Genomic DNA, 12599 nt, shown 5'->3' on the forward strand with positions numbered 1-12599 from the left:
GCATTTTAACCCCTCATTTCTGTCATGGTAGCAGGAAAGACATGGAATCAAGCTTTCCTCTAGCTCACAGCACCTAGTATTGTCTGTCCTGTGGAAACAGGAGTAATGTGATCCTGTAACTCGAGACTGTCTCATAACGTGCACACAGGAGGGAGTTCAAGTGTTTTTGGCATTACCTAACTCGCAAGTACTCAACTTTTAGCTCTAATGTTCTCTTGACAACATGTGGTGCAATTTATATATATATATATATATATACATATTTCTACACAGTTTCCTAGGTTTTTAACACAAGAAAATATGAATAGTGCCACGTGCAAATAAAACAGCCCACCCACATGGTCCACCAGGTTTTGAAAATACAAGCATCACCAGACATCACTGTTCCCCGGGTTAAAGGTCTAATGTCACCAGCCAGCTGCCCTGTTGGGTGGCTGTGCTCTGCGGACAAGCCTTGGAGAAGGGAGGCACCACACTGAGTCGTAATTCAAACAATGTGGGAGAGGAAATGTGCATTTTATGCCTGCTTAAATACACAGTTTTAGGAGAACGGGCTTGAAAGAGAGCCTGAGAAAGCACGAGTGAGATCTCGCTCTACGTCATGCTCCCTCTGGGCCACAAGCGAGCCTGTTCTTCCACTATTTACAGGTGGTAATAGATGTGAGCAGACTCTCATCTTCTAGTTAAGATGCTGTTTCTTAACTCCCTACAAACAATCTGGCAAGAAATATGGGAAGAGCACCTCCCACAGGGAGAGTAAATATTGGATGGCCTGGGCATCAGTTAAAGCACCCTGTCTGAAGACAGAAACTATTTAGGCTCAAAAAAAAGAAAAAGCCCTCCTCTTTCTGTATCCCATAGGAAAACATGGAGGAAATTCAGAGTAGCATGAAAATCAGGTGAGTTGAAGAGCCAGAGAGGAACATGAACGTTTCCTTGACTTCAGGATGAGCTTCCTGCTGACCTTCAGAAAAAAGTTACTAGAGACCTTCAAAGCAATATCAGCTGTTTAATGATGATTAAAGGTTTCTCAGAATGAAACATGAAGTGTTTCCTCGGGGCTTTGCATACTCTGCCTGGCCTTCCCATGTCCAAAGACAGTTTTTCAGTAAGTGCAGAGGAGGCAATGAGGCTGTGGGTCTGACTTCTGGACCCAGCTTAAGGAGAATGGAAATATACAGCCATCGTCTCACTGTTTCAGTGCCAGATATCAGTCATCTGGACTGCTAGCAGGCTGGATCTCAGGCTAGCCTAGCCCTCAGGCATCACCTTGCAAGTGTCAGTGGAGAGGAAAGCAGCAACAAGAGTATTGCCCCTCTGACTACCCTGGTGTGGAGCAATTCTCCTAGGACCTGAGCATATCACTCTCACAAGCCTCACGACGTGCAGAGCTGCCTGGCTGTTAGCAAATGCAATGAAATGTCAGTATTATCTTCTTCCATCAATGATGGTCCTTTGAATGTAAAGCATGCCTGGATTTTGAGAAGTAGCTCTGCGATATCATCTGACATCAGTGAAATGTACATCCCACGAGCTGGAAGGGAAGGTACAGAGGGCACGGTGATAGACCAGTATCCAATGCATTTTATGCTGCTGGAATGGAAGGATACACCATGTTTTGTCCCTGGCTGGCTTTACCTGTACTCTGTAGGATGAAGTATCTCCGCTGTGCAAAGATGCTGAAATGGCAGGGGCACCTCAGAGCCCTGACCAGACATGCTCTGCCTCACAAACCTGATGGTGCCCATAGAACAGGGCTCAGGAGCAGGTCACTGTGATCTGCCTTGCCCAGCTCCTCCTTGCAGGGAGAGCATCCTCACCACCTTCTCCAAGTTGGATATCTCAGCTCTGCTGAAGCCCATATCAGCCTTGCACTCTGAGCTATGGTGGGCACAGGGTACACCAGTGGAAAAAAACATTCAGAATATGTTTTCTGAAGTGGCTGAACAGGAATTCAGCAAGGTGGAGGGTTGCCGTGGTCCATTGAGCAGCCACCTGGAATTGTCTCCCCTGTCCAAACAGCCTGTTTTGAATTTCAGAAGAACTTACCAGGGTTTCTGATAAAGCTATCACCTCTGACTTTAATAAGTTTGCTTACCGCTTCCATCTGAACATGAAACCGATTGTTTTCATGGCAGCTGTAAAACACCACCAGCAGCAGATGTATAAAGGTAGAGCTTTTGCCGTAGCAGAGTGTGCCATGGAGCAGTTGGAGCGGGACTCCTCCTGAAGTCAGGGAACAAGGAAATCAGAGATATCACCCACGTCTGAAGTTGTAGAAGGGTGGGAATTCAACACAGAAACTGGGGACAGTGGATGGAAAGCTCCAAAACGGGTGCAGTTAAGTGCAGAACTGGCTGGCTGCTGTGGAGATAGCTTTTTAATTTGCAAGTCTCTTCTCTCCAATTCTAGCAGTTGCCCTTCTGAGGGAAGCTGGGAGATATTTCTTTCAGGATTAATCAATGTGTACCATACTTTTCCAGCCATATTGTGATTTCAGGTTCACAAGTAACAAGTTCCACTGCTATGCAGTTATTTTGAAAGGACATATAACAGTCACTACAGGGAAATAGATTGAGAAGTGACTAGCAGCAGCTTAATTGAATTATTGACAACCTTCCTTTTCATCTCAGTCATAAATTTATCACCAGAGTAATCCAGTATTCCCACAATCTTCATGAAAGATGTTATGCAAATCACATTACTGAACACAGATTTTTAGAGAACATGTCTGCTCACATTATGGACCTAAGATCAGAGAGAAGACACGGTTTGTTAAGAGTAGCTCAAAATCGTGCATTTCTTGGATCTACATGCAGGTCACAAGTACCTGCAGCCTGTTATCTAAAAATATAATAGATGCACTAATTTGTCTGAAGCTAACATATGGTAATTGTACAGAAGAGAGCTTAGGAAAAAAAGCAACATGATTTATGTCCGCTTCAATTCCTCATGGTACAAGTTCTCTCGCTGGTGTTTGATTTAGGACCTGTTTATTTGCCCATTGAGAAAATGATCCTTTAACTCCTTCTATAACAGCTATTCTGGGCTGTTACATTCCCAACAGCAAAACTGATTTTCCAGTCTCAGGCCAAAAAAATCATTCCAAAGAATGTAGTTCAGACGTGCTGATGTTGATGCTCTCTGTATGTGTACACATGCATATCTGTGCACGCATGTGTATGCGTGTTTCTTGTTAAGGACAGAAGTTCACACCTCTGGTAGCACGATGCTGATGCTATATCCTTAAAGTAATGCCACCATAAACCTCAACAATATTTCTCTGGATTTATTCCCTTGTAAGAGGGAGCAGAATCTCGTCCAATCCCTTGACTGATTAGAAATGTCGTTCCTCCTGGTGTTCACAGTCCCTGAACTACACAAATTCATCCCACATCATTTTCAGATTAAGAGGCTTGTGTTAATTAAAGTTAATTTTCTTAAGTGTACTGTAAAATTAGCGAGTTTTAGAAAAATCTGTATGTGTACTTTTGAAAGATATTTAGAGTCAGTTAGATTGCTTCTGGTAAATTTGCATTTGGTAAAACAATTTATCATACCTATATATTTGACTATAAAATTTTGACTGTCAACATTTTGATTGAAACAGTTTTTAAAAATACACTTAAAAACTCAGTTCCACCACCTCTGTTAAAATTCTGTAGTTTTCTTTGTAATTTTTTTAGTGGCTTTATGAAAAAGAGATCTTATATACATGTATAGTTTTATATAGATATAGATATAGATATAGATATAGATATAGATATAGATATAGATATAGATATAGATATATAGATATAGATATAGATATAGATATAGATATAGATATAGATATAGATATAGATATAGATATAGATATACAGATATATAAACATACAGTGTTCCCTGCGAAAATGCACTTGTAAATGCATTGATCTAAAAAAAGGGTTTCTTCTGCTCCTTTTGAGCTTAATTCTCCAAAACAAAAGTACATGCCCGTATGCAGTCACCGAAGAACAGCTCTTGCCCTTTAGACTCTCACCATCAAGCATAAAGAAGTCTCACTTGAGTTCAACACTTTCTTAAATAAATGAAATAGAGGAAATTACCTTAGAAAAGCAGTGTAGCACCCTCTAGCGTGGACACATTTATATTAGTAAATAATATGACTTTATAAATACCTGATTAACTTGGTGCTGACCCACCAGTCAGCCCAATGTCTGGTTTAGGCTCTGTCACTAGGCTTCTGATTGACCTCAGGCAATTTGGTTTGCTTTGTCTCAGTTTCCTCACCTGTAAAAATAAGAAAATAACTACTTTTTTTTAAATGCCTCAGATTATCATAATGACAAGTTCCTCCTGTATAGAAGGTGGGATGGTTCGTAATCATAACCACACGATGGAGGCTAGAGTGACAGTTCTGCTTCCTGAGAATGTATTGTGTTACAGTGTGGCTAGGTACCCGCTCTTGTGTGGTGCTTCCCCTCATTTGTCAACCAAGCTCTCTTTTTTTTCCCCCAGTATGATCTACACCAGCAAAGCATTGCCTTATGGACTGGGATCATGAGCCGTACTGCCAGGTTTTCAAAACTGGTCAGTAACAGTTTTGTACTTCTACCTCTTGGGAAGTCTGCTGCACATTGACTCATGTAAACCAGGATACCTCTCTCCTTAATAATTTCCATCATCTTGCACTTTATTTTGGGACTTAGTAGAAGGACAGGGCTTGCTTGGGGAAACTGAGTGGGGAAGGCAGACAGAGATTTGATGCCCATGGGATCTTCTAATGAGAGAAGGAGATCTCCAAAATGCCTGAGCTCTTACCCTTTTCAGAGGCAACACTTAGCTAGAAAAGAGACCTTCTGAGGAGCTGGTCTTTCACTTCGACTTTGCATTGCACTCCAACACTCTCCAACGCATTCCTGTTGGTGGTCACTGAACATAGCTATTGCTAAAGGATGAGGATTGTCAGATGTGCCAAAGGAAGCAGTTTCTAACAGCTTGAGCACACTGGAAAGTATGGGAAAAAAAAAGATTAGTGGGCAAAAGCCTTTACTTAGAGTGATCTCCTGCCCAGAGTTTGTCTAGGACTACAGTCATCATCCATTTATGACATGATAAACACATATATGTGTATACATATTTTTCAAGTCATCTTACCATTCCAGTGCATGGCCAGGTATACAAATCCCAGGTGGAGCTGGGTAGGATATCATCTACTTGTTGACACTCTATTAAGGGGACTGGATCTGTAATTTACTAAGAACTTCTTCAACAGAACTTGTTGGGTACAAACCACTTAATCTTGAATGTCTCTGACTCAAGCATGAAGTGACAACATAATTAAGGTAATTAAGGATCTGTCTAGGCTGGACAGGTATGGAGCAGGCAAGGAAATAAGTGCCAAGATGCTCAGGCAGGTGAGATGCACTACTGCCACCTCTATAGCTGGTTTTCATGTGCCGTGACCTGCTCACTGCTCAACCACACGCAAACTCTACTCAAGAAGACCAGGCTTAGGCCAATCTTTTTCCAAGTTAAACAAGGCTTCTATCATTTTGGAGGGTGCCATAAACTTTTCTTCCAGCCTCCCAGCCAGGTTCCTCTCCCCTTGCACGCAGCCATCATGTCTGTCACAAGGCGCTTCCCCTCAGTTCTATTTAGCCCCTGTGAGAAAAAAAAAACAACTATCTTCCAAAACTAGACCTGAGGAGAAGAGCCTTGTACTTCTCCCTCTGCAGTAAGATCCAAGGCATAAAGTCAGGGGAGAGGAGTCTCTTTACGTGTGAGAACAGGACTCAGGACATAGAAAATCTCCAGATTTTTTTTTTTGCACTACCTCTTGCTTTGGGGTCTGCAATGATTGTACTTCAAATTAGAAATCTGTGATTTCAAGATAAAATGGGAAAAAATGTTTCCTCTGTCTTGCAGTCAGCAGTCTTGAAAGCCAAGATGCAGATTTTCAGCAGGAATAAGTTAATACATGCTGATCTCCAACAGGCAGGGAGGAGAGACAAAATTGTAAAAAGCAGTAAGATTAGAGACATGCAGAAAGGAGACAGAAACTTCCAGAGGATCCCAAACAGTATATTACTGGATTTGATACCAGTTTAGTCTTTCTTCTTTTATTTTAAATCATGCTCTTGGAACATCAGTTTATGTTGGGATCAAGTCTTTCACTGGTGGGACCAGGATTTTGAATATTACTGCACTACTAGCAGGAGGACTTGCACAACTTCCTTACACAGTCATATAAACCAGCAGCAACAGGAGATTAGGAACATCCCTGGACTTAGCCATCTTAATTCTCTATTACCTTTTACTTCTTTTTTTCTGGTACAAGCAGGATCGAAGGATCCTGATCCTGCAAGTATGTAACGATCCAATTAACCTTAGCCCCATTTTGAATCAGTTTGTAGAGTCAGAATAGGACTGTTTGTGCAGAAAAATGGCCAAGGCGTGTGGCATAAGTGCACATTTTTCTGAACATATGGCAAGACTTCCCTTAATAAATTTTTAGATATTATTAGCTCTGTCTTTCAGCATCATGCTGTCAGTATTGCTGCAGTTAAACTGCCTGTGGACCAGGCCTGCTGCTTGGTGGTGTGTCCAGACAAAGGGGCTGTATATTCTCCCCAGCTACCATAAAACTGGGCACTATTATTGTCCTACCCACGTCCACCAGCAAGGATCAAGCCCCTTCCGAGCAACGTGATGCTAAGGCCGTATCTAGTCTGGGATTTAGACATGTGATTTTAACTTGTTGAAGCTAATTAACATTTTTCAAAATGCTAGGCAAAGGAAACTCCTTGGACCCGAGCTTACGCTAAAATCCAGCTTCAGCAGACCACTTTGGGCAGTCCAAGTGATTCTTAGCTCGAGTTGTAAGAGACTTTAATTCATCTGAACTACATTTACACATTCTAAAGCCAAGGACGGAAAACAGTTTTTCTTTCTAATGTAATGGTGAGGAGAACACAGCAACAGTTAAATGCTGTTCCATGTGCATCTGACAGGAGCATTGGGAAAAACGGGAAAGCTACAGAGAATCTGAAATGAAACCAACAAAGCGCACATCGGATAGCTGGTAATTCACATGGGTGCTTTTCTCATATACAGCAAAGTGAACTATATCTATGTTGGCTCTGTCATATGCCTAACACAGAAAGAAAAGTACTAGACAGGGACATTCCTGTGCTTCCCTTGCCTTGTCGCACAGAAAAGGACCACAGAAAAGTCCAGATGAACCCAATCCTGTGAGCGCTGATTCTTCTGCTGATGCAACGATGATGTACTGTTGCCTTGGTATGGCTGTGCTCGGATGCTGCTTGGGAGAGTTTTCTCCCAGTCTGTGCCCATCTGCTTCTCATACAGCTGGACCCATGCCAGCCTCCAGCCAGCTCCCACTGGGGCCCAAGGCAAAGAGCCCGTGGACCCCACTCACATCTGGGAGCTGTGCAGCAGCACCCTAAAGGTGGGTGAGGCACAGAAATCCTGGCACAGTGTTGGGCAGCACTCGCCCTGAAGGGAAAGAATACATCCTTTGATGGACAGCAAGAGAGGGAAACCGCAGAAATTTCATCATCTGTGCTAGCAGGATTTTTATATGTCTTTCTAACAGTGAGCCACATTTTAGGGAGAGCATTGGAAGTTGACTGGATGGCACCGAGGATAGGAAACACTCACAGGCAGGAGCTTTCAACAACCCTGATCATCCTTATGCTCTTTGAGCACATCTCAAATCTGCTGTTACTCAGAGCAAGTGTTGAGACCATAATGTACCAGCTGCACCTCTTTCCTGGGTATTCTCCATATTTCGGCTTTTCCACCACCATCTACATCTTGCATGAGCTAGATTCAGAGGGATATTTCACAGCCTCATGATAGCTATGTGCTTACTGAACATCGCTGTGTTGGCAGTCTTCAGAAAAAAAAAAAAAAAGCATGTTATTTTTGATTGTGAGAAACTGGAAAAGCTTCTTAGAAACATCTATTTTGAAATGCTATCAAATCATTTCTGTATCAAAGTTTATCAAAGCACCTAGACTGGCAGAGCCATGTGTCTCATAGCATTCCCTCAGTGAGACAGGATGTGATGTCTGCGTTTGCAGCAAGCTATCTTTCACCGCTCTCCATAGCCTGAGCAAACAGCAAATGCAGAGTGATCAGCTGCAACTGCCATTACTGCTTTTAAAATGCCTGCAGTGGCAAATCGGGATGAGGTCTGGTGAGCAGGACACACCCACGGTGGAAATCAAAGGGAATTTGAGGAGCAAATTTCATTCATGGAAACACCTCCGCAATGCCCATTACACAGGAGTGATGTGGAAGACGACGATGATACTACCATTGAACCATGTGTGGAAGCACTAACTGAGGGTGAAACCATGAAGCTAGTGTGGCCTGTTTGCAGTGATACAAGTGCATCAAGGTGTTACTGCAAAGTTTTTCCATTGTGTTAAACTTGGCTTCATGTAGGCAAACCCTGTGTCACGGATTGGTGAACTAGTGAAGAATTATCTTGTATCTTTCACGTCTAAGATGTTTCCTCCTTAAATTAAAAGAGAACAAGGAAGCCAGAACAGAACAATATTGTAAATCGTCCAGCCTTGGTGTACTGTGCTCTCTCTAGATTTGCTCATTTACAATTTCATCAATATAACATCTTAGTACTCTGAGGGTAGCAATTAACCTTTATCCAGCAAGCTCATTTGTCACATTAGGTTTCCCAGGAATGCAGCCCAGGCACAAGGGAGTATATTCTGATGCCCAGGATTTCCTCACCTAAGCAAGGCTAAGACTTTAAAAGGGTTTAAAGAATTTGGTTACATTTCCTTAACAAGGAGAAAGTTCCACTCCTCCATAAATAAGCACCATCAGCAGGAAATAACACAACCTGGCAACAAGAATTTCATTTACTAAATTAATGTTTCTTTCTGGTTAGAGCTGCATTTTGTAAGTTTCATCTCTACATGTCTACTAGTTCCCTCTCATTTTCTGAACTGAGAACTAGATTGTTTCATGGGACAGGAGTCCCTGTCTCACTTCAACCATCTGTAGCCTCACATCTAGTCCCGCCAAGGCATCCGATTCCTGTCTACTCAGTAGGACACCCCCAGCCTGCAATTCATCCAAAAGACAGGTGACTATGATGAGTGGACTGTATTGGAGGTGCTTCTTCTCTCTATGCAAGCTGTCTGGAGAGAGCACTCAGATTGTTTGATTTATATTTTGATTGTCAATGTAAAGAGAGAGAGCTCCCTGCTTCAGTGAGGCTCGTCCTGCAGCACCTGTCTATGCATGACACTAAAGTATTGCCACGGGGTCGCTGCAGGAATTGAGGTCCCACGTATCCTGCAAACAGGCAGATCTGGACCTTTCCTAGAGAGACAGATGGCCTAACTGGCCAGGACAGAAAAGCACAAAGGGGCAAAGTGGCTCCCTGAGCTCCTGCAGCAGAGAAGTGGCGAAGAGAGGAGAAAAGCAAGGCATCTTTACTCTCAAGGGAATTATCGCCTCCATAAAATTGCACACTGCTTCACATTAAACTACTTGTGCTTATCCATCCTGTGGGTTAGAAATATCACTCTGGCTCTCTCCAGTGGGAATGTCAACCAAGTAAAATAAAGTCAGGTTTGGCAAAATAAAATAGGAGGAAAAATGTAATTCTAGCTTCTTGGGAAAAAAATGGACTACATTCTTGCAAAGCTGTGGCTAATTCAGAGATAGATCTGAAGACTGGTCAGTTAGCATGGAAGATGTTTTTCTGGACATCACAACCTTTGACTGAGTTATAATAAAAAGTGATAGAAAAAAATATCATGAAAGAATGACAAGAGTGTCTTTTCCACGAAATTGTTCTAGTGGTGTCCTGGCCAAGTGAATGGTTTCTTCTTCAGAATGATGGACTGGAGAGAGAGGACTTCTTTGAGCAGGTCATCCTTTTTGTTTGTTCTCCTGCTGGACATTTTAGGCTGGACTTACTTTGGGCTGGTCTTACTTTAGATTAACTCTTTGTTTCCTCCTTGTTTCTCACCTTCAGAGACACAGATTTATGTTTTTTTTTACTGTCCCAGCAATACTCTAAACTTGCTGAATGATGTTCCCCAGTCTGAAAAGAACTGAAGAGGAGCCAAGGAAAAATGGTTGTGCATTAAAATGCCAGCCTTTGTCCTGCTGGAAGGGGGTTGGGTAATGCACTGTCACACAAAGCCTTTATCCTAATGATGTCGGCTGTGAAAATTCACTGCCCACATGCAAAAGCGCTTCCTTTCTGTGGGGCTATATGAGTTCAAGCCTCAGCATTTCTGCCCTGATGATCTCCCTGAAAGAAGAGACGGTTGCTAGGCAAAGAGCCAGACCTCCCTACACAGCAAGATATCCATGCATGGTCTTCCTACATGTCCTGGAGATGGGGACTTGGGATCCTGCACCCGCACAGCCCATGCCTCCTGCACACTGAGGCGTCTTTGTGCTCTGCCCTCGCCTCAGTGCAGCCTGGCCCACGGAAAGCTCCCTGCAGCTGGCAAAGTAGTTGGCACAACGGCTGTTATCCCACCTCTCCTCCACTGCTCAGCTTGGGACAGACGAGAAAGCACAAGGCCAAGTCTCGTGTTCTGAGTTATTGCACTACACCTGCAGTGTCCCAGCCACACAGCCACCTGTGCAGACAGTGACAACAAGCTGGGGCCATTAGCCTTTGGCATATCTCAACTGGCTGTGGGAGCAGAAATCAAGAGAGAACAAAGCAGCCTAGCTACACTAAAAGAGAAAGGCATAAAGCAGGCAATGCTTGAGCCAAGTAGACTAAAAATCTGCCAGCCACCTAAGCCGAGCTGGTGCCAAGCACTCAGACCTCCCCACCGCTTTCCTGCTGAATTCTTCCCAGCCACCAGCTCCCGTCTGGATTTGGAGGACACGGTGCAGTTGTTCACTGTAGCAGTGAAAATCTGCAGAATTGTCTGACTGCTGGGGACTCGGACCCGGCTAGCCTGGCTGTTCCCTGCCTGGCCCTGACAGCCCGACTTGCTGCAGTGCACACAGAAGGAAATGCAAGGTAGTACACTGAACAGGAGCGATCCAGCGCCTCATCACAGACCTTCGATCTCAACTTGTATTTTATCCACCTCAAAGCTATTTCTGGACAAAATGTGGGCACTGAAGCCTCACTTTTTAAATTAAACATTCTTCTTTCTCTCTTTTAGAAGAGGAGAGAGACATTTAATTTCTTATATTAATTTCTCCAGTAAAGCACACAGCACTTCTGGGCTGATTAAGTGCCGTGCCACTCTTTGGCAGACAGCACTGTTGTGTAGTTCCAACCTATTCACATTCCTCAGCACTCCTTCTGAAATGCCAAGATTTCCTTTCCTTGCCAAATGATGAAAAGGATCTGCCAGCTGAGAGGTGGTTTTAAAGTAATTGCAAGTATTAAAATGGCAAGCAGAAAGGAACTTGTTGGTCAGAAAAAACACCTGTGACCAGTGCAGAACCATATTCCCCAGAAAAGCCTTTAGTTGGTTTAGGGCCTGTTTTGAGTGATTCACTTGGTGACTTCTAACGTTAATCTATGAAACAATGAAATCACCACGCTGTTTCAGCTCTAAGAGTTGCACAAAACATAGAGCTTTTTGTAACACTACTTGGATGAGAGAGAGGCGATGGTGCTCTGGATGGTGCACGCTGAAGATCCATCCTGTAAGGCTCCATATTAGTGTAGCATCCCTCAAGGGAGGTAATAGGTGGCATAGCAGAGACAGAAGTGGTGTCAAGGTGCAGGAGTGACAGAGGTGTCCTGTGGCATCCAAAGTTTCAAAGTCTCTAGTTGAAGGAAGAAAAAGCATGTAGTTTGTCTTATGCATACTTCTATGAGCTCAGTACTCACTTTGTCTACATATTATTAAACTTCATTGCTTCATTGCTTCCCAAAGCTACAGGTTTTCTGATGACCTTCCTAACTTCAGGATTTTCTTCTGTAATCACAGAAATGTAGCAGGATAGCATCAGAAGCCAGGTACAAAGGGCTGTTTGTTCAAAAGCCTTCTCTGTGGCATGAGATGAACGCAAACATGAGGAACCTCATCTGAGTTCCCTTGTAGTGCAGGCAAGGGGCAGATGGGCTTCTTCCTCCAGAACAACAGCAACGGGATGTTCAGAGGAGAAAAAACATACTCTCAAAGAATGTGAAGTAGGAATCATTACATTCCACATCTCCCTGAGGGACCCGATTGCTTTTGGCTCTCTTAGAGGGGAAGGCAGAGAAGGAAACCTGGCTTTACGCATGAGTAGGAACATGGCTTGTCACTCACACTGTCAATCCCATGCTTGATTTATCAGCACGACAGTGCATCCAAAACAGCACCCATCTGACAAAAGACAGATAGGGGCATCTAGTAGGGTCCAATGCTGCCTTTTAATTTCAAAGACACTTTGTCTTTCAAGCAGGGATGAGTTTCTCAGACAGACAATAATGTAATACCTTTTTCATGATAAGTTGTTTTATTATTAACCTACAGGAAGGCTGGGAGGGACTTTTTACAAGAGTGTCCACTGGTAGGACAAGGGGAAATGGGTTTAAGTTGAAGGAGAACAGATTTAGATTAGATCTTAGGAAGAAATTC

The sequence above is a fragment of the Tauraco erythrolophus genome, chromosome Z, assembly GCF_009769465.1.
Source record: "Tauraco erythrolophus isolate bTauEry1 chromosome Z, bTauEry1.pri, whole genome shotgun sequence".
Taxonomy (NCBI): Eukaryota; Metazoa; Chordata; class Aves; order Musophagiformes; family Musophagidae; genus Tauraco; species Tauraco erythrolophus.